The sequence below is a fragment of the Dermacentor silvarum genome, chromosome 5, assembly GCF_013339745.2.
Source record: "Dermacentor silvarum isolate Dsil-2018 chromosome 5, BIME_Dsil_1.4, whole genome shotgun sequence".
NCBI classification, from domain to species: Eukaryota; Metazoa; Arthropoda; class Arachnida; order Ixodida; family Ixodidae; genus Dermacentor; species Dermacentor silvarum.
The window spans coordinates 171520708-171545134 of record NC_051158.1 but is presented as its reverse complement, the minus strand read 5'-3'; positions in this window follow the sequence as shown (position 1 = coordinate 171545134).

Sequence of the window (24427 nt, the reverse complement as noted above, 5' to 3'; positions counted from 1 at the left end):
AGACCACACGAATCTTCGCTTGCTGCTGCTGTTGCGCTTGCTCACGCCAGCATTTTGACAGCGGTTGTCTGCGGTCGTCGAGTGGGATCTATTCATATTTGTTATTTAAGTTAGTTAGCGAAAGGTTCCAAGTTTATAGCGCCTATAAACATACTATCCGTACTCTGTATAGCTCTCTACTAGTTTGCTATCGCAATTGATGGTTCGCATTTCGGGTGAAACTGCGACTTTTTGAACTAAGTGTAGAAATAAATTAGAGAAAGAACGTGCACAACAAAACAACTTGCCACCGGTGGGAGTCACACAAACACACATACCAAAATGAAAATTAAATTAAAAGTTTGTACGACTTATGTAAACACGGCGTCTTGTACAAGATATTGTTTGTGTGTAACAAATACTGTTGGGCAGAGCAGATGCTGATGGAGCAAGTGCCTGTGTGAACATAACAATGCAAGGCGAATGATGGAAGAGTATTTGGCAATGCACTGCAGAGAGTGGCTGCAGGTACCCTTGCTCTGTCATGATTGCAGTCGCAGAAATGCTCCTTAAAATACTGAAGGGCAATGAGAAAGCCAAGCCGCTAGTGGAAAGACAGGCTGTAGGTTGTCCCCTATATGCACAAAGTTGCTCGTTCATTTAAATTGCCGAATGAAGAATAATTTAGTGCCTTCTGCGTGCTCGCCAAAGTCAACAGCCATGCAGGTTTGCGGACAATGAATTGCTCCAGCAAACCCACAGTGTTTCCAGATGGTGTAAAACGCGCTTCCTTTCGAAAAGACAGAACTTTTAGATAGCCGCTGGGAAGTAAAAATGTGATCCCGTACGAGTGTGCCATGCTGAATCAAAGTTTTCACCTACGGCCATCGAAGCATAGGTGAAGTTATTTGTAGTTTTTAACTAAGTGTAGAAACAAATTAAAGAGAAATGAAAGTGGACAACAAAACAACTTGCCACCCGTGTGAGTCACACAAACAACACACATACAAAAATGAAAATAAAATTAAAAGTTTGCACATCATATGTAAACACGGCATCACGTACATGATGTTGCTTTTGTGTAACAAATACTGTTGGGCAGAGCAGATGCTGATGGAACAAGTGCCTATGTGAACAAAACAATGCAAGGCGAATGATGGAAGGGTATTTGGTAATGCACTGTAGAGAGTGTGGCTGCAGACCAAACAACGATGGCTGTGCAATCGATGCAGCAATGGCTTGTCCTTGTCCACTGGACAAGGAAAAATTCAGGTGGGCAGATGGGGCAATGTGGCAATGTGTAAGTATGCCTTCAACTGCTCTCACTGATAAAGAAATTTGAATATGACATGCACTTTTATTATGACAGAGAATCGGTGGATCTATGTGGCCTGACTAGGGGCCAACTTTGCTTCTGTAAATTCAGTTAGAAGTCAGCATTGTCAGTGGTGCTTCTTGTTTCAATTTACGCTGTATGTACATTCCTTTTTGACACCTGTTTGTACTAAAGAACTTGTGGAACAGCCGTCGCATTGACCCGAGTTTATCATTGTAAGTGTGCAGAAGGTCCAATATGGTACACATGGTACACACAACCTAACACACAAAGAAACAGGGCTTTCAGTGTACATTTTTAATGCTCCTATACACTTCCCGCCAACCGCCATATTAGCATGACTGAGTGACATCAGATAATAAGGGGCCAGCACTGTGTTGTCTGCTTTCACAAAGTTCAAGACCAGATCTTACGTCACACGCTTCGGCAGCCAAAAGGTGCAGCAAGGGTGTCACCTTTAAATTGTGCCCGCATTTTCTTCACTTTCGCTATAAAAAGCAGCCAGACGCATATGTAAGAGCAGAACGACGCATGCTGGCTATGACACATGTTCAGCCCCTGGAATCAGTTCCAGTGTTTGCAGCTGACAAATGCATGATCGTCAAGATCGGCTTCAATTGCCAGAGGGAGCCGTTTGCGGGGGTGCCAATTCATTTGTCAACACGCGGTGTTGCCGTACTGCTGTCGGCTCAACTGCGGCATAAAAAAAAAATAATTAACCAGTTTAGTACCGTGTTTTCCGATGTATAAGGCGCAACGTTGTACAAGACGCACCCCAGCTTTTTGCAAGATTTGAAAAAAAAAATTGTATATAAGGCGCATCTGCGTGTAAGACGCACCTATATTTACTCACTTGCCGCAAATAAACTTCATTCCGTTTGGTTGCGTAATCTTACCAATTAACGACTCGGACAACATAGTCTCTAAGAACACTTGCAAAGCGCCAAATTCGCAGCGGAAGATTTCGACGACCACGTATTATGAAACATCCAGCATAAACGCCGGAGAAACATTTTATTTACTCAAAAGCTTCAAAGGCTTCGTCTTCCGACGCGCCGTCGACAAGTTCGGCAAGTTCTGCCGGTAGCATCGCTGGGCCATCCCCTTCGTCATCCGAGTCGCTGTCGTCGCTGCTTCCGTTGTGCTCGGGCGCTGAATAATCTATTAGGCCCGCTTTGCGAAAACCTGCAGTGACTGTAGCCACCGAAACGGCACTCCAGGCATCGCAGACCCTCGTTCTTCGCAACTTCGCTGAACTTCGTTTTACTCCGCCCCGCCCGATCGACTGCGCGCGCCCGTCGGGCCACTAGCCTCCGCAAGGCTCCTGGGGGAGGCCATAACCCGTAAACACAGCCAAACCATAAACACCATATCTTCCAAACCTTGCTATACTATCGAAAAGACACAGCACGCCTGTTAAAGAACCTCGTCAATCAAGGACAAGTTAAGTCACGTTCCACTCGCCGTGGTGGTGTAGTGGCTATGGCGTTCCGCATCTAAGCCCGAGGGTGCGGGATGGGCTCTCGAACACGGCCGCCGCATTTCGATGGAGACGAAGTGCAAACCACCCGTTTACCGTGAATTGAGTGCTCGTAAGTGCTCGTTGACCATGTGGTCAACATTAATTCGGAGGTCTCTCACTACGGAACGCCTCCACCACAATTGCACCCATTTAGGGACGAGCGTAGGATATACCCTAAGCTACACCAAGACATTACAAGGACACAGGGCACACTCATCAGACATGCCCAGACGAACACCCTGCTCACTCCAGCACGGAAACACCTCCTCCAAGGCATAATTACTGAAGACCTCCCTCGCTGTAGCCACTGTGGTGCCTATCCTCCCAACACATCACATATCCTATGGCAATACCATCCAAAACTACCCCCCCCCCTACCCAAACCTTCATCCCTCCCACCTACCCCTTCCTCCGAGTGGCTGACCGCCGCAACCACCCTTCACGACCAACGATTCCTTGCGGACTTCATCGGCCTAGCGCTGAAGCACGCCGCAAGCGACGCCCTGGACTGAGGGCGTCGATGCATTTTTTTAATCGCAGAATTTCTCTCTTTCTCTCACTACAGTGTTCCTCATAATCAAATCGAGTTTTTGGTGCATAAAGCCCCCAAATTTAATTTAACGGCACATTTATGAATCTAATATCTCTACATAAATCTGCCGCGGCACATTCAATACTTAGCATCATAATATCTTCGTCATTTGCTAAAGTTCGCGCGCAAAAATGAAACTTGCTGAGGCCTCATTCACACAGCCGTGAAACGCTCCGTCGCGTCTCCGTCACGCCAAAAAATTACTCCATCGCCCGCTAAAGGGAACCGTGTGTGGATGCGGAGCAGCGGGGAGATGGTTAGCTTGAGTGCGAGATGGTTTCGCGGCAGCGGCCCGAGCGCTCATCGCGGCGCTGCGCAGGAGAGAGAATGAGGCGCGCGCGCTCCGTCATTTTCATAAGACGGAACTACCGTGGCGCCCCCAGCGGAGTATGCAGCTGCCGCACAACCTGTCGTGCGCGCCGCTGCGGATTCCTAGAGGAGAGAAAGGGGGAGCGTAGGAGAGGAGAGAGAGGGGGAAGAGACGCGCATGCGCTGTGGGGGTGTGGGACGCGGGCGCCGCTCCGTACAGTAGAGGATTCCTAGAGGAGAGAAAGGGGGGAGCGTAGGAGAGGAGAGAGAAGGGGGAGGGGACGCGCATGCGCTGTGGGGGTGTGGGACGCCGCAGGATGGACAAAGCCCCCACCATAAGCTGCTTCGCATCTAAAAAAGTTGTCGCAGTTTCACCTGAAAGGCGAAGCATCAATTGCGATAGCAAATTTGAAGAGAGCTATACGGAGTAATGATAGCAGCTTTATCAGCTGTATAAACTTGGACATGCAGCAGCACCGACAACACGCAGAACTGTTGTCGACGCCGCCGGCGTTTTGCCCGCGTTCGCTCAAAATGCGTGCGGCGTTGGTGACTGTTGCCGGAGCCTCTGATATAAATAGGCACTTGGTGCCGCAGCTAAACGTCGCCTCCCTTCCCTCCCCCTTCCCCCCTCCCCCACGGCCTCTCGCGCGTCGGAAGAAGGCGCGTTTGCTCTACATATATGGTGATTGTAAAGGAGGAAAGAGACGCTTACACCTGCAGCCCTTAAGCGAGCACGGCGCAGAACGCGCGTTTGTTCGCCGTGCGTTCACTCCCCGTGAAAGCGCGCGCCCCTCGCGCCCTTTCACTCGCACATACAGCGTTCGGCGCGCGGCGACGATTTCAACTCCATTGACGTCATACGGAACCTCACGGCGACGGCGACGGCGACGCCGACGGCAGAAATCTGCTTTTGAGTGTCCATATAATTGCTATCGCAATAAAACGTACAGGAGACGCGACAGAGCAGTGTACGAATAAGCGACGGTGGTGGCGACGTCGGCACCAGCACGGTTTTGTACAGTGTTGATTGACTGGTCCCATGTTCGCCTAAACATAAAGAAATATAATGCACAATATGCATTGAATCTGTTGAATAATTTGATGCTGGTGTAATGCTTGCATAAAATAAGAATAAATTGTGTAATGGCGAGCCACAACAACCACGGCTACAGTGAACTAGGATAAAAATGTCAGAGTTTCGCCCTAACGGCGAAGCAATGAATGCGATAGCAACACAGCAATGTCATACGAAGTAAGGTGAGCGGCTTTGGTAGCAATATGAATTGTAGTAAACATGAGCTGATTAAGTAAGCAGGTGTGCTGCGGCGTAAGTAGACCGACATGAAGAGAGACTCGATGACCACGAGAAGGCGCGTGTGAAACGGTGGTGTTGATGAGAAGCGCTGCCCGTGGGCAGCGCGTGCGAAGGGACACCTGTAGCGCTGCACTGCCGATCCGGGCAGCATTGAATCTCTAGCGTGCGTTGGAAAATGTGACCCGACTATAACTAACTGTGGTGTGAGCGCGCACAAACAAACATGAATAGATCACACTGAATGACTGCAGACAACGACTGTCAAAAGGCTGGCAGCAAGCGCATATACGCCGCAGCGGGCGAAGGTACGTGCGGTCTATAACTTCAGCGGAAACTGAGCGGCGAATGCAAAGCGCATAAAGGTCAGAGCCGTGTGGAGATAACAGACGGTGCGAGCGAGCGACAAGCGCGGTTGTTGGCAGAGTAGAAATGCGCCCCCCCCCCGCTCCCTCTGGCACTCGCTTCCCGCTTCCTTGCTTGCGCGTGGAAGATTGAGTGCGCTCGCTCTCCGTGACAGCGTGTGTCCCCGCACGCTTCCGCTCGAGCATACGGCGCGCGGCGAAGATTTTATCTATACGGAACCTCACGGCGACGGCGACGCCGGCGGCAGAAATCCGGTGGAAGTGTCCATATAATTGCTATCGCAATAAAAAGCCGGCAGATGCCACGCCCTGTTCGAATCGATGTTATGCGAAGCAGTGTGCACGGAGGCTACCAAGTTAACGAAACGACCATGATAGCACCAAGACGTAGGTGGCTCTTCAATGACCTACATGACACGCATGTCACAGCATTCATGTCATGAGTCCTCAGGATTCCCTTTAGCTACACCTAAGAGACCTTAGGGCGAAAGCCTTAGTTATACTCATGACTATGACTTCTACCAACATCCTATAGTGTTTCCTTCATTTAGTACCCACGTCCACACCCATTTCACTGTTTTTCAGTGTTAATAATTTTTTCTCTGAGTCATTGACATTTTTTTCTGAGTCATGCTCATGACTGTGGTTTGTACCATCATCATATAGTGTTTTCTTCACTTGTACCGACGTCCGAACCCATTCCAGTGGTTTTTAATTGCTAATATTTTTTCGCTGAGTCATTGTCATTTTTGCCGAGTCATGCTCATGACTATTACCTCTACCAGCAGCCTGTAGTGTTTCCTTCACTTAGCACCCACGTCCAAACCCATTTGAGTGGTTTTTGAGCGTTAAACTTATTCGCTGGGTCATTGTCATGACCTACATGGCACACATCTCATGACATTTTTGTCTTGACACGTCACTTATGTCATGACCTATCACTTATGTTCGTCATTCACTCCTGTCATAATATATCAATTTTGATACCTATCAAGTTAGCGAAACGACCATGAGAGCTCAAAGTCGTAGGCGGCTAGATAGATACGGTCAAAGTAGCGAATGTTCGCTAAGAAATGCTTCGCATTTAAAAGGTAGTGTGGTCACTGCGCACCAGCGGCGACGGGGCGAGGTGAAGCCACCGATGTCAACTTGGAAATCGACGGTGCGATGCTTGCTGTGCTACAGGGAATATTGCTGCACATGCAAAGAGACGCCGCGGCACAGCGAGCACCGCGGCGTCGTCGTCGAAAGTAGTCGCACCTCGGGTCAGATCCGCCAATTTTTGTCCCTCGTGCCAGTTCTTTCGGCCCTATCCGAATACTTTCTTCACGAGTGGGTGAAGCAAGTCGTCCGGACCGGACCATTTCTATACCAATCTCCTCCCGATACTCGCCCGGGGTGGCCCAGGAAACTTTTGGGAACTTTTTCACCACGTCGTGCGCCGTCCTAAGCATATCCGGCCAGATGCTCGAGTGCGGCCGTCAGCACGCCAGCCCGCAGACGACGGGGCGGCCACCCGGCCGCCCACCGCCATGGGGAACGCTGTCATAGGACAGGAGGTCACCCCCGAAGAACTTTCGGACGCTTCCTGGCAGACGCCCGGCCTCCGTGCCCAAGAGCAACGCCGCGCAGCGTTGCGCCTTGCCGCCGTCGCCGCAGCTAAATCGCCGCCATTGAAGCAAGCAAGTGCTTCGCCTCCTCAGCCCCGCCGCCACGCTCCACTCCCTCGCCTCCCGGCGGACACTATTCACGTCGTCGGCCGCCCCAAAACCCCAGTTGACCGCACCAAGCCTTATCTAACGCCCGCACCTCGCGACACGGTGCGGCTCGACCCGGTCCACAACAGCTTTACGGTCAGCGTCGTGGAATCGGCTCGTGCTCAAGCCTACCTCCGCATCACCTCCCTCATGGTGTCCGGCACCACCTTCTACGCCCCGCCGCCGGACGATGCCCTACGGGGCACACTCTACCACGCCTTCGAAGATTTCGCGGATGAAGCCATCCTTGACAATCTCCAGGCAAGCAATCATGCTCTTTCAATTGTGGTTGGTCGCCGTATGGGAAAGACTCCCCACATCTTGGTGACCCTCACGGACCCCAAGCTACGGCCAGAGTCTTCGTCTTCCTCTCGTTCGCGTCACCTTCTTCTTTCCCTTCACCGTAACATCACCCTCCCGGTGGGGTTAGCTCCGTCCCGGTGCAGGTTATAGAGCGTCGCTTAATGGCCGGACATAGGGCTTGAGCCTGGCGACATGAACAACAGTGCTGGTGACGTTCAGAGGCACTGAAGGCTGACCGACTGGGGCGATCTCGTATGTCACGTCGGACAGTTGTCGTAAGATCTGGTATGGACCAGAATAACGGGAAAGTAGTTTTTCCGACAAGCCGACGCGACGTGAAGGCGTCCAGAGAAGGACAAGGGAACCAGGTGAAAAATGGGGGTCGCGGTGCCGAAGGTCGTAGCGTCGTTTTTGAGATGCTTGCGAGACTGTGAGGCGATGACGGGCGACCTCTCGGGCCTGGGCGGCTAAGGCAATAGCATCGCGAGCGTAACCAGTGCTGGGTGATTCCACTGCGGAAGGTAACAACGTGTCGAAGGGCAAGGTGGGGTCGCGGCCATACAAAAGGTAAAAGGCGGAGAATCCGGCAGTATCGTGACGGTACGAGTTATATGCGAAAGTGATGTACGGTAAAGCGACGTCCCAGTCGCGGTGATCGTCGGAAACCTACAGGGCCAGCATTTCAGTTAGTCTGTGGTTGAGTCGTTCGGTGAGGCCATTCGTTTGAGGGTGGTATGCGGTAGCAAGCTGGTGTTCTGTAGAACAGGAGCGGAGCAGATGATCGACGACCTTCGAGAGAAAGTAGCGACCGCGATCCGTGAGTAACTGGCGAGGGGCGCCGTGGTGCAGGATGACGTCGTATAGTAGGAAGTCAGCGACATCTGTAGCGCAGCTGGTTGGCATCGCTCGTGTAATGGCATATCTCGTGGCATAATCTGTTGCTACATCAATCCATTTGTTTCCCTTCATAGAAATTGGAAAGGGCCAAGGAGGTCGAAGCCCACACGAAAGAAGGGCTCTGTATGGATATCAATTGGTTGAAGCAAACCAGCAGGAGGCATAGCAGGCATCTTCCGGCGCTGACACAGGTCGCAAGAAGTGACATAACGGCGCACAGAGCGATAAATGCTGGGCCAGAAGAGCCGGCGCCGCAGGCGGTCGTAAGTACGAGTGATGCCCAGATGTCCAGCAGTAGGAGCGTCGTGAAGTTGCTGGAGCACGGCCAGTCGAAGGTGTTTTGGAACGACTAGGAGGAGCTCCGGGCCATCAGGACGAACACTGCGACGGTATAAAGTTCGATCGCGCAAGGTGAACATCCGCCGAGACGGGTCATTAGGCGAGGAGATTAGGCGTTCCATAAGTGTTCGAAGAACAGGATCTTGGCGTTGCTCGTCGCCAATATGGAGAAAGCCGGAGAGGGACAGAATACTGATGTCCGAGTCTGCATCGGTATCGTCTGGTTGATCCACGAGATTGCGGGACAGGCAGTCGGCGTCCTTATGCAGGTGCCCTGACTTATACATAATAGAACATGTATATTCTTGTAGACGCAATGCCCAACGTGCAAGTCGTCCAGTTGGGTCCTTCAAAGAGGAGAGCCAGCAGAGGGCGTGATGATCGGTTACGACGCAGAAGCTCCGACCGAAAAGGTACGACCGAAATTTCGCGACCGCCCATACGAGCGCGAGACATTCTCTCTCAGTGATGGAGTAATTTTGCTCGGGCGTGGAAAGAAGGCGGCTGGCGTAAGCGATGACACGGTCGTAGCCCTGTTGACGTTGAGCGAGGACAGCGCCGATGCCATAACTACTCGCGTCAGTTCGTACTTCAGTAGGCGCAGAAGGGTCAAAGTGTGACAGAATCGGGGAGGTTGTAAGCCGCTCGATCACGGTAGAGAAGGCTTGCTCCTGCAGTGGTCCCCAAGAGAAAGAGACATCTTTCTTAAGAAGGTCAGTGAGAGGGCGAGTGATGTCGGCAAATTGTTTCACAAATCGCCGGAAATAAGAGCATAAGCCCAGAAAACAACGGACATAGTTTGCTGAACAAGGTGCAGGAAAATTTCGCACGGCGTGGACTTTCTGTGCATCAGGTTGGATTCCGGCGGCGTTTACGAGATGGCCGAGCATGGTAATTTCGCGGCGACCGAAATGGCATTTGGAGGAGTTTAGCTGAAGGCCAGCCCTGCGAAACACGGAGAGTATGGTCGTGAGGCGCCTCAGGTGGCTCTCAAGGTTCGACGAAAACACAATCACATCGTCGAGGTAACAGAGGCATGTAGACCACTTCAAGCCGCGCAGAAGAGAGTCCATCATGCGCTCGAATGTAGCTGGCGCATTGCATAATCCAAAGGGCATGACTTTAAATTGGTATACAGACCGTCCGGTGCGACGAAGGCGGTTTTCTCGCGGTCCATCTCGTCGACGCTAATCTGCCAATAGCCGGAGCGGCGGTCAATTGGTGAAAAGTATTGGGATCCGTGAAGGCAGTCAAGAGCGTCGTCAATGCAAGGCAGGGGATAAACATCCTTCTTTGTTATCTTGTTGAGGTTACGGTAGTCAACGCAGAAGCGGCACGAGTTGTCTTTTTTCTTTACTAAGACAACCGGTGATGCCCACGGGCTACTGGAAGGTTCAATGATGTCCTCGTCCATCATCTTGTCGACCTTTTCTGGATTAGGGCCCTTTCTGTTGCGGAGACACGATATGGCCGCCTATGAATGGGGCTGGCGTCACCGATGTTGATGCGATGCGTGACAACAGATGTCTGACCAAGTGGATGGTCGTCTAAATCAAAGATATCCCGATAAGATGACAGGAGGCGACGAAGAACTGTTGTTGCTCGGAAGGAAGGTCAGGGGTGATCATCTTACAAACATCGTCCACAGGCGTCGAGCACGAAGGAATGGGTGACAAAGGTGCGTTGGTAGTCAGGAAGGATTCCGAGGTCAAAGAAGAACTCTCAAATTCTTCCAAAGGAGTGATAAGTGCGATGGCAATACCCTGTGGCAGCACATGCGCCGAAAATCCAAAATTGAGGATGGGCACCCGAGCGCAGTTTTCGAAGATCCGGATTAAGGTGGTCGGTAGGGCAATATTGCGTGACAAAACCACGTCAGTAAGCGGGGACACGACGTACTCGCAATCAGGTACGGGAGGACAGGGCGTCAGGAGGACATTGGTAGCCGCCTGTGGAGACAGCCTTGCAAACTCAGCAGAACATAAGCGGGGTGAAGCACAAGTTGTTGCGTCCGCGTCGGCAGGAAGCGGCAGATCCAGCTGTACAACACCTGCGGAGCAGTCAATTTGGGCAGAGTGTTTCGAAAGGAAGTCGAGGCCGAGAATCAGGTCGTGTGGACAGTGCTCAAAGACGATAAATAAAACAACGCTATAATGGCCCGCAATGGTCACACGTGCTGTGCACATTCCATGAACAGGTGAAGTACTCCCATCGGCGACTCGCACAGGGCACGGTACGGCGGGCGTCAGAATCTTTTTGAGCCTTCGGCGGAGAGCAGCGCTCATAAATGAAAGCTGCGCTCCTGTGTCAACGAGAGATGTAACAGGAACACCATGAACTTCAATGTCCAGTAGGTTTCCACGTGTAGGCAGGGTCAACAGAGGATTTGTGGGCTGGGTCGGAGTTGCAGCTTCACCTCCGGGAACTGCACCGCCTAGTTTCCCGAAGTGAAGCGACCGGTTGCAGATGGGGACGAAGAGCGGTGAACGAGAGGCGAACGGGACCGACGGCCTCGCGGAGACGGGGAGCGGCTGGATCTTGGTGGAGCACTGTCGGCGTTGATGTTCCTAGGCGGCGTGTAGGGCGAGAAAGTGCGATTGTCTGGTACTTGGCGGTAGTGACTCAGAGACGACCACCGAGGAGACGACGAGCAGTCGTTAGGGCAATGACGGGCGATGTGTCCAATACCGGAGCAATTAAAACAGATGGGTCTGTCATCGGCTGTGTGTCAGTCAGCGGGGTTGCAGCGGAGTGGCGGAAAGCTTTGCGTCTGGGAGCGAGCGGCCGGAGAAATCTGGTAGGTGTTCGTATGGCGGACCGAGCAGAGAGTTGGAATTGCCAAACTCGCTATTTCCACCCGAACGACCGCTTGTATAAGCGAGATAGCGGGCACGCTTTCCCGACAGTAGGAACGAATTGGAGCCGGAGCCATGGCCTCAAGCTCACGACGAACGATACGCGTTATATCTTCTGATCCTGTCGGCTTAACGAACCACGGCGGGTCTTCGCACGAAGATGTCACGGCGGTATTGGGCAGTCTGTCAAAATTTTGAGGGACGCGGCGGCCTTTCGCTTGTTCGAAGCGCCGGCACTCCTTTACAATTGCATCCACAGTGGCACAATCCTTACACATCAGGAGATTGAAGGCGTCGTCTCCAATACCTTTTAGTATGTGACCAATCTTGTCCACCTCGGTCATGGTGTTGTCAGCCTTGCGGCAGAGACCCAGCACATCCTGTATGTACATGACATAGGATTCTGTGGACGTCTGAGCGCGGCATGCAAGTTCTTTTTTTGCTGCCAACTGACGGCCGACAGGTCTGCCAAACAGGTCTCGCATTTTTTTTGCAGACATCCCAGCTTGTTAGCTCAGCTTCATGCGTATCGTACCATTTCTTCGCAGTTCCTTTCAGATAAAACATCAGGTTTGCTAGCATCATTGTTGGATCCCACCTGTTGCTGTCGCACACTCGTTCGTACATCGCAAGCCAGTCCTCGACGTCGGCGTTGTCCGTGCCACAAAATGTCCCCGGGTCCCGCAGATGAGTGAGGATGACCGTTGGCGTGGACTGCTGAGGCGTTGTGGGTTGTGTCGGTTGATCTGCCATTGTGGCGGCAGGTAGATGACGTCCGCTGCGAAGTTCCGTGATTGTACCCCGCGCCTCCACCAAAATGTTGCAGGAAGAAAACAGGCCCACGAATGTAGATAATGTATATCTACAAGCGAAGTATATGGCGTACAGGCAACGGCCAGAGTCTTCGTCTTCCTCTCGTTCGCGTCACCTTCTTCTTTCCCTTCACCGTAACAATATGCTCGCGCGACACCACGACGCCCGCCGCCAAGCTCGTGCAGCCATGCTTCATGCCAAGTACGCCGACCACCCGGCCGTCGCCTACGTGGATGCGGCCCGATACGCCTCGCCCGGGGACGCCTTTGCAGTCGTCTCCGTCTCGCCATCCTCGCCGCCCTCGGGGCCGACAATCACGGCTGCCACCGTTCGAACACCCTATGTCGTCGCGGCTGAGGAGGCGGCCATCGCTTTAGCCGCCACCTCGACTGACGCTAGCGTCACACGGTCCGACTCCAAGCACGCCATCTCCAATTTCTCCCGAGGCCTCGTCTCGCCTACCACCTTACGGCTCCTTCGTCCACTCCTACTAGAAGACGAACCGCGTCACATTGAACTGGTGTGGGTCCCCGCCCACTTGGGTCACGCCGGCAACGAGTCGGCTCACTAACACGCTCTAGGATTGGTCGACCGAGCGCTGGGTCCTTCCTCGTCGGACGCCTCAGTGCCGGAGCCCCTGGTCACCTACCACGACATTACCCAGCACTATCGCCTAGAACGGTACGCCTACCCACCCCCCCATGGCAGTCTTCCCAAGGGTCCGAGATCGCCTGGTGTCGCCTCCAGACCCGCACCTTTCCGAGCCCCCTAGTGTATTCGCACATCCACCCTGCAGTGGCGTAGCCAGAAATTTTGTTCGGGGGGGGCTCAGGTTGCAGCGCGGCCTCCTCCTTATAGAAGTTGTCGAGGGATCAAATACATGAATAATAACTGCATTGCCAATGCAATTGTATATTAGATGCTGCAAACGAATTATTGAACGCTACGCACTGTCAAGTAAAATATGTATTTTTTCATAAAAGAATATACTCGGATGTCCTAAAAATTCTGGCAGAAATAACTGATATCAATGCGGCCGCGTTTTTTTTTTGTCTATTTAATAAGGAAAGAAAATATCACACGGACATTACAACTATATGAGTTAGAAACCAGCAAAGCAGTGTATACAGCTGATATGAAGAACGTAAAGGCCATGAAATTAATAAGTTGAGGACAAATATTTTGATGAATCTTCGCCATTCAAGAACCTTGTTTATATTTTTGAACATATGCAACGGCCAGGAAAAAACCTCAATGACGCTGTCCCTCGTTGCAATAGATTGCGCAGGAGCAGCTGTTACCGGTCGTGTATTGTAATTACACCGAGATTAAACTCGCAACAGTGAGTACAAATAAAAAGTAGGAGAGAGAGAGAGAGAGAGAGAGAAGTCATAAGGGAAAGGCAGGGAGGCTAACCATGCTGAGCCCGGTTGGCTACCCTGCACGGGGGAAGGGGGAGAAGGGATTGAAAGAGAAGGAAGAGAGAAGTTCACAGTTCACACGTTGCACATTTAAAGTTAAGCGTTCATCGCTGAGTTTCGTCACAGGCGGTCATACAGGCTTGCGCACTTCAAAAAACACAGCAGCGCCTCTGTAGCCCTGCACACAGCAGACGCACGAGGCCACGCGCCCAAGGTCTTTTCCTCCGTAAAAGGCCTGTCGTCTAAGTGCCCCAAAGCCGTCCGAAGGGCAATCCTCTCATCTTCGTATCTGTGTAAGTCACATAAAAGTAGGAGTTCTGCAAAATATACATTAGAAATGCGAAGATAGAATGGAATATATAAATGCGAAGATACAACTCGCTAAAGGGCAAAAAGAGTCGCTGGAAACAAAGTTCACTGCTTGTATACACAACACCTCGCAACAAGATATTTAAATATACGTCTAAGTCTCCAATAAATCTACGTATTTAAGCAAACGTCACTGTATATTATGCGTCAAACAAGACAAATAAACACGTGGCGGAGTCAGAGATAGTAAACTTTGCGCGCAGGAAGACAGATGATCTAGGCAAGAACAAAATATGATCGCAGAAATCGTGATATGTACTCGGGCCATGCAGCGGTCGCGACAGCACCATACAGGTATAATAATAGAGGAATAATGCAGAAACCAGTACGAAAATGTGTAATTTAACTGCCTGCACAGCGGCAACAATTATTCTGCACCCAAAATTAAAGGAGGGTTTTGCTTCGTTTCAAAAAAGAAATAAAAGCAGGTAGCTAAAAAGGAAAGAAAAGGACAAACGAAAGCCACAGATGATGCGGCAAGTTACTACGCAATATCCGAGTGTGTTCTTGGCAAACGCCGCGTGGGCCGGGCTTTCAATGAGCAAGGTCGGTCAAAATTGGTTATTGATGCCCTCGTAATTTTCGTATTCGCATGATAATTTTGATCATGATGCTAACTGCTAGATTAAACGGCTAAAATTTCTGCGGTTTCAAAGCTAACGAACAGTCATACGTTTTCATAATTACGAGATTATGGACCTGAAGGAACAGAGCTTTTTACTTGCATTGATTTTTGCTGCTTCGCTATCTAAAGGACAAACTTCTCGGCGGGGAAGTTGAGCGAAGCGGTCAATGACTTCGGACACGTTGATGCCGACGTCTCTGTGGGTGTATAGAAGCACCAGTCTAACCATGCGTTCCACAGACATTGTAGAGCGCAAGTAGTTTTTTAGTAAACTCTTGTTAAAAAATATTCTCTCTGCGCTGGCAGTGGTCACTGGAAGGGTGACTAGAATCTGGAACAGTTTGTACACATTTACATAGAACCTGCAGTCGCAAAGGGAGAGGGCATGTATCCGGTGATAAAACCTAAACACACTCCTTCGATGTTGTTTTTATCCTTGTTTAGGTACTTTGCACAATCAGTAGGCTGTTCGATTCCGGCGATGTCCATCGTTTTGTCAGGACGTATGGAGAAGCAGCCACCTTTTGCAACTAGGCTTTCTTTGATAATTTCGCCACAAATTTGTATAATTTGGTTTTGTGCATCTGGGCTTAAATACGAGGCATTACTGGGGCAACTTTCCAAATGGTTCTTCAGATATGTATCTCCACAATCAGCTCGCATGCGAAGAAGCGCTCTGAAAATACCTGTATTTTCAGCGGGGCCTATGCTTAAATCCATAGGACCACTGTCCCTGTGGCCAACGAGAGCCAGACCTTGTAGCCCGCAAAAAGAATTTCCTCAATAATAGGTCATTTCCTTTCTCCTGTTTTCTCAAATTTTACTTTGTCTGCCCTGGTCCAGCTGATCGATCACATTGGGCACGCGTCCTGAAAATGTTTGGAGAAAATTATCAGCTGCTAGCTCACAGTCACGGTAATATTTAGTATTTTCGTGCGTGTGGAAGATTGCGAGCGCGTGCTTTCATTTCTGGAACGGCTTGGACACGAGGGCTCCAGTGCACGCATGTTGGTCCAAGTTTATAACAGCATTAACCCCATAAAGTTCCAGAATTGAAAATCTTTTAAAGCACGCCTTTGGAAATGTCAGTGCACCTTTCACGTCAAAAGTTTATGAGAACGTTACACCCATACAGTTTCGGAATTGAAATCCATGCGCTCTGCAGATTCCGCGGCCGCTGCGAGATGCCGCAAGGCGCCCGCTCGCTATAAAAGCCCTTGAAAGTTCGTGCTCGGATGGGGCTCCTTGCGTTACGTGACCCCAGGTACCACGAAATCCACGCCAGGTGCCATGAATCCAGCCCGAGTTCGCAATGTTCGTGCCGAAATGTCTTTCGAGCGTGAAAAAGACATTGCAGACATAATGCAGAATGATTGAACATAGCTCGCCTACACGAACATGTCGCAGCCTATGACACTGACACCTGAACAATGGAACATTCCGCACTCAAGAACGAATTATGGTCAACAAATGCTTAGACATACATTCCGACTTTACTCAATAACCTCGCCTTACGAGAAATAGACCTTCTGTCCTTATGCAGCCTGCACAACTACTTTCAGTCAAACTAATCCTTGTTGTTTAATGAGTTTGTTCATATACCATACTGTATGACTTTTCCCCCCTTTATTTGATTTAGTTTATGCTGCACTGAATATAGTGCTATGTTATGTTTTTTTTCCCTATTTTTCTTCCTGTTTTTGTATAATAAGACTTTCTTTGTGTAATCTATAATGCTCATGTATACATTCAATATTTCCTTGTTAATGCAGGCTACTTGTTTTCCTAATTGTTAAAGTGTATTACTACCTGTCTCGTATACACATTTTTATTTTTTTGTAAATTGACACCTTCGCATCTGTTTACTCACATGTGAGCGCCCGACGCCCTCTGTTGCCTTTGATGGTTTTTTGGGCTGGTCAAGTTGCCAGCGTGCAACTTTTTATCCAGAACCCCACCATGTAATTCTTTTCATGGGAAATAAATTATTATTATTATTATTATATTATTATTATTATTATTATTATTATTATTATTATTATTATTATTATTATTATTATTATTCCCGGCGTCGGTGGTAGTTTTGGTCGGCGGTGCATGCCAGCACGAAAAAATTTCGGGGGGGGCTGAAGCCCCATAAGCCCCCCCCCTGGCTACGCGCCTGCCACCCTGGTGTCATCGATCCAAGCTGCGGCTTGCGCGGCGACGTTGCCTCATTAAACAACATCCTCTGGGGCTGCCGGGAAGATCCCCCGCCCGCCCACCTCGTCTCGCCACCCCCCACCAACGAACAATGGGAGGCCCTTCTCTCCAGCACCGACCGAGACATCCAGATATGGGTCCTGGCACGAACTGAAGACGCCATCATGAAACACAGCCTTGCAGCCTACGTAGCTTAGCCTCCCTTACCCCCTCTAATAATAAAGTTGACACTCACTCACCGCGGCGTCGAAGCAAATCCAAATGGTGGGAACACGGTCGCAGACGCTACACTGATCTATATATCTCCGTTTCAAAGTTGACATCGGTGGCTTCAAGCGCCCGGTGCCGCTGAGCCCACTACCTTATATTAAATGCGAAGCATTTCTTGGTGAACAGTCACTACTTTGACGGTATCTATCTATCTATCTATCTAGCCGCCTACGACTTTGTGCTCTCATGGTCGTTCAGTTAAGTTGGTATGTACCAAAATTGGCATACTATGACAAGATTACATGACGAACATAAATAATATTGTTACGAGGCATTGTGTATGAGCCTGCCATTAAAGGACCGCTGTGCTAGGCGAAGAGGAAGAAGACGGGCCAAGCCTCGTGTGATGCTGTCAGCCATTGGCTGGTAGCAGCAGCCTGTATATATTGTCTGTCCAGTGTACTTGTGAATCCCCGTGACAATAATTGTCACGGGAAACGATATAACTGAAAACATATTTACAAAATATGTACAGCGAGTTGTAGCACTGCCAAGATGGCTGAAAGACAGTCTCTTCAATCGTCGTCGTCTTCACCGAAATGGTCAATGTCATCTTTGTCCCATTGCGCGCAGTCTCGTAACATTAACCTCCGGCCGGGAAAGCGCCGACCCGGCGCCTAAGGCTTGAGGGGGGCAAGGTGCACGACGTCTGAGGAAGGAGAAGACCTGGTAGGATCGAGCGGGGCTATTTCGTAAGTGACATCTGTCAATAGTCACAGGACGCGATAGGGGCCAGAGTATCTCCAAAGTAGTTTTTCAGAAAGGCCAACGCGCCGAGACAGCGACCAGACAAGGACAAGATCACTCGCACTGAAGCGGGCGTCCCGGTGGTGGGCGTCGTACAACTGCCTGTACTGTACAACTGCGACGCAGAGTCAGAGAGGCGAAGACGGGCAATGTGACATGCCTTTTCTGCTATAGCAATGGCGTCATGCGCGTATTCAGTAGGCACTGCGGCAGGGGTCGAAATAAGTGTGTCAAAAGGGAGCGTTGGTTCTCGTCCGTATAGAAGATAGAAGGGAGAGTAGCCGGCGGTGTCATGGCGTGAGGAGTTATAGGCAAAGGTGACAAAAGGTAGCACAGTGCCCCAGTCATGGTGATCAGACGAAACATACAGAGAGAACATATCAGTGATACTGCGATTCAGACGTTCCGTAAGACCGTTCGTTTGGGGGTGGTACGCAGTCGTAAGTTTGTCTTTGGTGGCACAAGAACTAAGTTAGTCTTCAATGACTTTACATCAGAAGTAGCGGCCCCGGTCGGCGAGAAGCTGACGAGGAGCGCCGTGATGTAAAATTACGTCTTGCATCAACAAGTCGGTGACGTCTTAGCGCAACTGGTCGGGAGAGGTCTTGTGATAGCGTAGCGGGTGGCATAATCCGTAGCAACGGCAATCCATTTATTGCCAGCGGTGGAGAGAGGGACGGGGCCGCGAAGGTCAAGGCCAACACGAAAAAATGGCTCCGCGGGTATGTCAATAGGCAAGGAGGAGCCCAGCTGAAGGAAGAGATGGCCTTTTCCGGCGTTGGCACGACGCGCAGACAGCGACATAACGTTGAACAGAACAGTAGAGACCGGGCCAGAAAAAGCGCCGCCGTACACGGTCGTACTTCCTGGAAACACCAATCTGGCCGGCTGTTGGGACATCATGCAGTTGCTCGAGTACGGTCGCCCGAAGGTGTGCGGAAACGACGAGTAGTAGTTCCTGCTCCTTGTAGTGCATGTTACGGCGATATAATGTGCCATTTACAATGACAAACAGGCGAAGTGACCGGTCTGACGAGCCAGACTGCAGGCCGTTGATGAGATATCTCATTTAGAGAGGTGTCCCGCCGTTGCCCATCACCAATGTGGCTGAAAGCGGAGAGTGAGAAAAGGCCAGGCGGTGTATCCTCCGTGGTAGCTTCGGGGGCATCAACGGGATGCAGAGAAGCAGTCGGCATCCTGGTGTAGTCGGCCAGACTTGTACACCACAGTGTACGTGAATTCCTGGAGACGTAGAGCCCAGCGACCTAGACGCCCAGTGGGGTCCTTGAGGCTCGAAAGCCAGGACAGAGCGTGGTGATGAGTGGTAACAGTAAAAGGGCGCCCGTATAATTTTAGGGGCGAAATTTGCTAACTGCCCAAACAAGAGCGAGGCACCCACGCTCGGTAATGGAATAATTGCGCTCGGCAGGGGAAATAAGCCGGCTGGCGTACGCAATAACTCGATCACAACCATGTTGGCATTGGGCTAAAACAGCACCAATGCCATAGCCACTCTCCGTCTGTGCATACTTCAGTTGGAGCATTGGGATCAAAGTGGGCGAGAATCGGCAGGGTAGTGAGTAAGTAGCGTGATACAAGTCCAGCAATCTGGGACATCGACTACTACGGCGAAGCCGACCATGGGGCGATGCGGTTGGCGTAACTCTATGGGAAGCATTTTTTAAATATTGATTACTGAGCAATGGCTAGTTTTTCGCGATTTGCACTTTAGGCACTAAATCCCGACAACGTTCTCACGGTATATGTCGAGTGTAGTCTAATTCCACTGGCCGGATTTTTTTCCTGGGGCACTTTTGTAGACCCATTGAAAATGCATGGGGTGATCTTTAAAATGTAATTTGCAGCACAGTAAAAACTCATCCGCTAATTGCACTCTAGTGGCACATACGTTAGGTCTCTCTATATATGTAGGTCCAGTTTGGGTTTAATCCGCTTGCTGAATTTTTTTCCTGGGGCGCTTTTGGTTGGGTACTATGCGGCAAAGCATCCCTACAGGGGAAAAAGATTCGTCCGCCGTGGAATTGATGGGAAAGAGCTTGCGGACCATGTTAAAAATGGACACGAATGTGCAGCTGTGATACATATTTGCGCCATGACGTATAAGGAAAATGATGGTGTTAGATTCTGTAAGAAGGAGCGGGCCAAATGGCTTTATGGAGTGGCATCGACGCGCGAAGCCTGGTTGCGAGCCCCCCTTTTTCTCAAGTTTCGGTGCATGGTAAAGTGTTTCATTTGGTATTTAGAAAGATAAGGTGCTTAGACAGATTTAGTATTAGGCAAATTTTTGACACAAAAGGACATCTCCAAATAGAGCACTTGTTACGTGTGTTTACGTGTTACTTGTTAGCTGTTTACTTGTTACGTGTGTTACGTGTGTTTAGTGCAATGTGCCGACAATGCGAAGGTTTGAATATTATCAGTGTAAAAACAAATTGAAAGTAAAAACTCATGATCTATAGAACGCGCGACGGAACGAAATAAAGAGAAAAAGATAGTCCCCGTGTTACAGCGAAAATCAGCAGCTTCGTCTCGTTTAATAAACCATCCCGTTTTAGTTTTAAATGCATAAGCATTTCTATGCCTACCAAATGAGAAATTTGTCCGTCCGTCACGTAAGACGAATGCAATGGCTCATAACCACGTAAGGCAGAGGCTACAAGCGCTCAGCGAAGTGAAGCGAACAGCGCATACATTCATTGAGGTCACCCATACAATACACAGAACAGCACATGTTTCAATAAAGAACAAGTTCAAAACAAGCATCCGAACCATGAATAAAACATTGCATGCTCCATCAGCAATTGTAGTGGTGGTTTTGTAACAGATTAGCTGGACATCCAGATAATAGTTCATAAGGGTCGGATCGTGTTGGATAAGGTTGATAACGAGCGATGAGGGTTTATAAGGGTTTATGCTGGTCGAATCAAGTTTCATAACATTGATGATGACACCGGGCAGCGTGGGGATTAGCAAGCGGCACAATGCTTGTGCATACTTACCCAACTCCCAGAGGAGTTTCTGCGTGATTTCTTTTATCAGTTTGGAAGTATAGCTAAAATCATGCGTGCCTGTTCAGTGTACGCAAATCTCGCACGTTATACGCGAAGGTAAGGTTGTGAAGGTTTAAGAAAGTGGAGCCGCAAGCGCTTAACTACACCGGGTCAATTTTTGTAGGGCCTGCTGTGAGCCAGACGATTGCTTAGCTGCGCAAATAGGTAATCGCTTGACAATATTTCTCGGAGCCCCGCCTTGTCGGGAATATTTCCTCTCGTAAGGTGACTCTTACAATGTCCTCGTAGCGCAACAAAACACTGGTCTGACGGTCGTTCGGACATGACTAACCTGATTCCGGGCTTTTAAATGCAGTCGCACCAAATCGCTTGGAAATACGAAGAAAACATACAACGCGTTTGTTTCTCCACAAACTCAGTCGTACTGTGGGGAAACAAGCTTCTAGTTTATGACAGCGGTATTTCCCGTACACATTTTTTTTATTATTATTGTGAAAGCAGTTATATGTACACTCCAGGCACATTTACGCCGACGTCATCCGCGTCGCCTTCGCTGTCGCCGCGATGTTCCGTGTGAAGTCCGAGTGCGATAACATAGCGGCCGGATGCCGTATGTTGCCGGTGCGAGTGGAAGCGTGCCAGATTCATCTGAGAAGCCTGGTGGCTCAATCTCGAAGGTTATGAAAAACGGCGCACAACAATGCCTCAAGCAAGCACGTCTCGCTGTGTATTGTGTGTATTACACGGACAAACAGGTGCACGCAGAACATCACCTCACCACTCTCGCATTGCACTAAATGCTGAAGAAATTAAACATTCACTGTTAAGATCACCGCGTACTATTGTCAGTCAAAGCAAACAGCAGAGAAAGCTTCGCTTACTGTGCTTCCCACACTGAGTCGGATCCACATAATTTTATTGCGATTGCAAATATATGGACACTCCAGGCACATTTCCGCCGTCGTCGTCGACGTGATGTTTCGTATAATGTCCAAGTGCGATAACATCATGGCCACGCGCCGTATGGTGTGGGTAAAGTGAAAGCGTGAGAGGGTGAGCAAAGATTGGTTGCTCAGTTTCGCGTGCGCAAGGGAGGAAGGCGGGGAAAAAGCGCTCCGTCTTCCATCGCGCACAAGGCCGCAGGGAAAGTGGGCGACGTTTTACTCCCGTGGCGGCTACGTATGACGTGGCTGAGCACGGCCGCCCGGCCCCGAACTAGAAAGCGATCTGCGCTGGGTACAAAGTCTAGGCGGGCCGATGGCTGGGACCCTATAACGTAAACCTATTCCAATCTGTTTTCCTTCTAATCTCCTGATGTCCAATTTACGTAACCGCCAACGCAAGCATCGGGCGGTGACTCGCAGCGTTGTTTGAGAAGGCTATTGAAGCGCTCTCCTATTTTATAGGAGGTCACTGTTGTTTGCTTTCAAAAGGAATAGCATTGCCTAACTTAACATATATTTCTTACCTGATTGGCTGACCAAGGGCGATGAGCACGCAGAAGTGGAGGAGGTAACGTGGGGCCGGGCTAGCGCACTGAAAGTAGATAACCTGATGAGCAGGGTGTTGCCGGCGTCTGCGTTTGCCCTGCTTCTTCTTACTTAGCTTTCGGTGTCTGCTAGAAAATCACGTCGGCGTGCCACGGAAACGTAACAATGCAGCTAAAACGAATCTTCAGTGAGGAAAATTTTACATAGCGATGTCGTTTTCGAGCTGAAAGGACTCGACAACCATATAATGTCACTCAAAAATTTTGATATAGGCAAATAAATCCATTCTCCACGGCAGCTCCGACTAGCCAGTGCCAGAGCGATCGGCGGGTACCCACCTTCTATTGATGTCGGAACGGGGCAGTGTCCGGCTATAAAAAGAAAATTAAGTTTTGATCGGCGTAATAATGCATCATTAATGCGTACACGCCACTTTGACGCAGTGATTTTTCACGGTTTTTGGACGTCAAGTGACAGACAGGCGAAGTGGACGCAGCCCGAAAACTTTTGACCAATTGCGGATGGCTGGTGGTAAAAAGGCATAGAATCTAAAAATAATATTTTTCTGTTGTTTGGTCTCACATGCATAATTAGTGTGCACACGTCATATAAGAGTGAGTAGCTCTCGCGTTTTTTTAACAGCAGAGCTGTTTAAGTCGAGCGTTAGTCCGTAACCTGCGGACAGAAATTGTGGGCCGATCCTGGCGGTAGTGCAGAAAGGGTCCAAGCGCAATGACACACACCTCTGTGAACTGGCAAAGCTCAGCCTGGTTAAGTCTAGCTAAACATGTTTGGGACTACTTAAGCTTTGTCTCTCATCGATTGATAATCGATAGTCAACCAGCAGCTAATCGATAATCGATAAGTGATCAATAAATTCCGGAAAATGCTGGGGATGACTCGGTAGTGCTTAGCCTAGCCCAAAAGCCATGTCAAGCTAGGTGCCCATCAGCTCCGCTTTCTCTGTAGCATTGCGCCTCCCGTGCAAGCTACGCTAATATTTTTCCTTTACGTTGCGCGAAAGACAAATGAAGTTGGGCAATCGTGGATGCCTTTTGCAAAAATAGAATAGAAGCAGTGTGCAATAGCTTTTCGTTAAAGCGCCCTGAGGCCTTCATGTGCGGTGTATTCTCGGCGCAATTGGTTAGCGTTGAAGCTAGAAGTAGCACGATGGACAATTAGCTCGCTGTTGCTGCCACTCTCCCCCACGCCGTCGTTTTGACAGCGAGTGTCCGCGCTTATCGAGAGAGATGTGCTCGTGTGTGATTGTGCGCGCGTGACAACGTGCAGGTTAATTTAGTTAGTAAGTGAATGTTTACAGCAGTTTATGCAGCTGATAAAACGACTAACCTTAGTTTGCACAGCTGTCTAATAAATTTCTGTCGCAATCAGTGATTCGCCTGTCGGGCGAAATTGACCTTATTGTTAATATTATTGTAGTTAATATTATTATTACTTATTACGCTCAAGCCAGGCGCAGTACACATAAAAGTTTTGAATGCAGGCGCAGTTCTGTCTTCTTGCGACTGAGTGCCGATAATTTTTTTTCGAGCAAATGGGGCACAGCGTGTCGTTTACAAAAAGCAGCTTGGTGTCTGCCACTACGGATACGGTGGCATAGAGATGTTGTAAATTTCGGGTGGTGGGTCGATTCCTTGTTGGAAAATGGATATATTCTCTCGCGCAAGCCGCTGCTTTAAATGTGAATCTAAAGTACAAGTGCCCAAAAATGGTGGTATTAGGTAGTGTGCGCTCTTTCCCGTCTCTTGTTGTTTTCTTCCTGTTTGTTTTGGGCAGCGTCTCAGTACATTAACATAACGTCACTGCCTCGTTCGACGGAACCACCTAAACATTTTTGCAGTAGGTAGAGTCATCTGCGTTCAGCGTTC